Genomic DNA, 4,537 nt, shown 5'->3' on the forward strand with positions numbered 1-4,537 from the left:
CTAGCCTATCCATATTCTCAGTCCACATCACTTCCATCACCATCAACACCGTCATCTTGATCATCACCATCATCACTTATACCACAGTGACTTCTGCGTTTTGGGTTCTGGGAGGTTACTTAACCACTTCTGACTTACATGAGAACTTAAAAGCGTACATTAAAAACACCTAACCCCCATGATTGTTTTGAATGTTCAATTAGGTTACGCAAAGTGCCTGCCACTTGGCCTAGGTCTACTATTATTGTTTGTGAAATATTTTAGCCACTTGTTGAGCATTTATTTGATAAGACATTCCTCTTAACTTTCTCCACTATGAACTCTACTTTGATTCTTCTTAGTAGTATTATTATTATTTTTAGTATGCCCCCCCCATCCCACACTCAACACTGATAGAAACAAAATGTGGAACAGTACATATTCACCCAGGAAGGAAAGAGATAAACTTTACTATTAGCTATAAAGGTTGGTAAACTAATCTGCAGAAGATTTAACAGAAGAAGTTAAACCTGCTCCCTCCCAAAAGCCAGACTGTGGAAAAATGGTAACGCAACATTCTGTGAAGCTGACACATGTGGGAAAGGCCCAGGTTCATGCCCAAGGACCTCCCTGAACACGTGGAGTGTGTATGTGCCTATGACCCAGGGCTGCCTAGAGCTAGAGGTGGATCACAGTGATTTTGATTTGCATTTCCTTAATGATTAGGGACATTGAACATTTTTTCATATTCCTGTCAGTTATTTGTACATTCTCTCTTTTTTTTTGTTTATAATAGACATTTATTTAAAGTAATACACCTGCCGACCAAATTATTTTTCGATTAAATTTTTCAGGTTCGACCCCCACTTCATAAGAATATTTTAAGAACAACCGCATCCACAATTGCAATCTAGTTACTTCTTTGCCCACTCTTCTCTCTCTTTTTGTTCCCGAATAACCTCTTTTAGATACGGTTCAAGGTAGAAATTATCCTCCTCGTATTTTGTCCACTGCTCTTTAGGCGATATCTGCTGCCTCATGGTCAGGTCCAGGGCTCTCTTCATGTGAAACATCCTGTCATTATAAAGGTTCTCAGGAAGTCTTCTCATGGCTTCCTTCACATCTTCATTCTCGTACATCGTAGCATCTCGCGTTAACCCCAGTTTACTGAATCCTGCAGCATTGAAATACCATTTTCGAATGCCATCCAGCCACTGACCTGGTGCTGAAACGGCCGGCCTGCTCCCCATTTTGACCCGAGGATTTGTACATTTTCTTTAAAGAAATGTCTATTCAGACTTTTTTGTCCATGTTCAATTGGATTGTTTTTTTGATATTGTGTTCCTTGAGTTCCATATATATTCTGCATATTAAGCACTTATCAAATGTATTATTAACCCTTGTCAGATACCGTTTTCAGACACGTTTTCCCATTCTGTATGTTGTCTCCTCACTCTGTTGTTTCCTGTGCTGTACAGAAGTTTTTGTTTTGTTTTTGTTTTTGTTTTTTCCATTTTTGTTTTTGTTTCCTGTGCTTTTGGGGTCATATTCAAAAGATTATTCCCCAGAACAATGTCAACATTTTTTTCCCCTGTTTCCTTCTAGTAGCTTTAAGGTCATATACTTGTCTTTAATCTGTTTGCAGTTGATTTTTTTTAAATACTTCTGGTGTCAGGTAAAGGTTCACTTGTGTTCTTCTGCATATAGATAGCCAATATCTCCAACAACATTTATTGAAGAAACTGTTCTTTTTCTATTGTGTATTTTTGGCACCTTGACACAAAGCAGTTGACTAAATGTGTGGATTTATTTCTGGACTGTTTTGTTCCACTGGTTTATTTGGTTTATGTATCTGTCTTTATGCCATTACCTGCCTTTTCAATTATTATACCTTTGTAGCATATTCTGAGATCCAATAGGATTTTTGACTCTTATTCAATAACCACTTAAATAAATTTTGCTTACCTTTCTGGCCAATAAAATAAGTTCATAGCTAAGAGCTCTGATAAGTCATCCATAAAATTCTAGAGTAATCAACAATCTTATGCACTGATCCTTAGTAATTAGAGTAAAGCCAAGATTGTGAATGAACACTTTTAGGTAAATGAGTAATGGTATGTCTAAATAATAACGTCAGTCTTTGCAACCAATTAAATGAGTAGGCGGGAAATACACGTATAAGCACCACTCCATAACATACCTCCTTATCCCAGTCTTGAACACGCCAAGACTGGATTCCATATATTACTTTAGCAATCTACTGAATGCCTGAATAGGAGCATTTTTCATGGGTCAACTCCATCATAATGAAGGACCTTATCATAAACACAGGCTGGATCCCCACCTCCAATTTTAATGCTCTTTGTATAAAGTCCATTTAAGACAGTAGAGTGGACATATGCCTCTCTTACTTTCTGTTTATACAAAAGCAGCACTGTCTTATTGCACTATTCATTATCCACACTTCCATATTTGGCAAAGAGCAAATAGCACCTTGCAAACTTCCCGATATATTACTAAAGGCTCAAAACTGAAAATTTTGGTTTGCTCCTTAACAAAAATTTTTCAGAGATTTTTATAAAGTCAGATAATATTTGTTTAATCACAGTTCAGAATGATTTGATTATCACCTCTTAAAACCTCCATCAATCACAAAATCAGGCCGTTCTAAAAAGGATTTCTGGCCTTCATTACAAACGCTGATTTTAGTAGATCTGAAGAAAGAATTTGAGCTGAAATAAAGAACGCTTTTCTCATCTAAGAATATGGAATCTGTGTAGCTTAGAATTCTATCTGCTTTTACTCCTAGCTAAAATCATCATATTTTAATCTTCCATTTTTGTTTTTGTTTCCTGTGCTTTTGGGGTCATATTCAAAAGATTATTCCCCAGAACAATGTCAACATTTTTTTCCCCTGTTTCCTTCTAGTAGCTTTAAGGTCATATACTTGTCTTTAATCTGTTTGCAGTTGATTTTTTTTAAATACTTCTGGTGTCAGGTAAAGGTTCACTTGTGTTCTTCTGCATATAGATAGCCAATATCTCCAACAACATTTATTGAAGAAACTGTTCTTTTTCTATTGTGTATTTTTGGCACCTTGACACAAAGCAGTTGACTAAATGTGTGGATTTATTTCTGGACTGTTTTGTTCCACTGGTTTATTTGGTTTATGTATCTGTCTTTATGCCATTACCTGCCTTTTCAATTATTATACCTTTGTAGCATATTCTGAGATCCAATAGGATTTTTGACTCTTATTCAATAACCACTTAAATAAATTTTGCTTACCTTTCTGGCCAATAAAATAAGTTCATAGCTAAGAGCTCTGATAAGTCATCCATAAAATTCTAGAGTAATCAACAATCTTATGCACTGATCCTTAGTAATTAGAGTAAAGCCAAGATTGTGAATGAACACTTTTAGGTAAATGAGTAATGGTATGTCTAAATAATAACGTCAGTCTTTGCAACCAATTAAATGAGTAGGCGGGAAATACACGTATAAGCACCACTCCATAACATACCTCCTTATCCCAGTCTTGAACACGCCAAGACTGGATTCCATATATTACTTTAGCAATCTACTGAATGCCTGAATAGGAGCATTTTTCATGGGTCAACTCCATCATAATGAAGGACCTTATCATAAACACAGGCTGGATCCCCACCTCCAATTTTAATGCTCTTTGTATAAAGTCCATTTAAGACAGTAGAGTGGACATATGCCTCTCTTACTTTCTGTTTATACAAAAGCAGCACTGTCTTATTGCACTATTCATTATCCACACTTCCATATTTGGCAAAGAGCAAATAGCACCTTGCAAACTTCCCGATATATTACTAAAGGCTCAAAACTGAAAATTTTGGTTTGCTCCTTAACAAAAATTTTTCAGAGATTTTTATAAAGTCAGATAATATTTGTTTAATCACAGTTCAGAATGATTTGATTATCACCTCTTAAAACCTCCATCAATCACAAAATCAGGCCGTTCTAAAAAGGATTTCTGGCCTTCATTACAAACGCTGATTTTAGTAGATCTGAAGAAAGAATTTGAGCTGAAATAAAGAACGCTTTTCTCATCTAAGAATATGGAATCTGTGTAGCTTAGAATTCTATCTGCTTTTACTCCTAGCTAAAATCATCATATTTTAATCCTGACAACACATTTCGGTAAAGCAGAAAAAAAAATATAAATAAATAACTTGCCAAAGGGGGCATTATCACTTCACAAGGCCAGAACAAGCTGGAGAAACAGATGAAATTCAAATCAGCTCAGATCCTGTTTCCACGATAATGCATCTCTTCAGCTTCGGAGCCACATCAGAACTGCTTCTTTCCTGAGCGGTTTTCAAAGTTGTCTTTGAGGCATCATTGAGATTTTTTTTTTTCCAAATGGATAACATCTACTTGAATAAGACACCCAGGAAAGGTAACTTGCATGGGAGAACAAGGTTAATTCTTTTTTGTTTGTTTGTTTCCCAGATGATGCAAAACATAGCATGTAGGATATCCTTAATTACAGTCTTCTTCATCAAATTCATTACAACTAATTAAGGCA

General features: G+C 35.8%; 1 pseudogene; it reads right to left on the reverse strand.

Annotated features, from left to right (window-relative positions):
• Positions 1-838: 838 nt before the first annotated feature.
• On the reverse strand, positions 839-1,229 carry LOC102476869 (cytochrome b-c1 complex subunit 7 pseudogene; annotated as a pseudogene).
• Positions 1,230-4,537: the final 3,308 nt, after the last annotated feature.

This window comes from Tupaia chinensis, unplaced genomic scaffold, assembly GCF_000334495.1.
Source record: "Tupaia chinensis unplaced genomic scaffold, TupChi_1.0 Scaffold144099_1, whole genome shotgun sequence".
Taxonomy (NCBI): domain Eukaryota; kingdom Metazoa; phylum Chordata; class Mammalia; order Scandentia; family Tupaiidae; genus Tupaia; species Tupaia belangeri.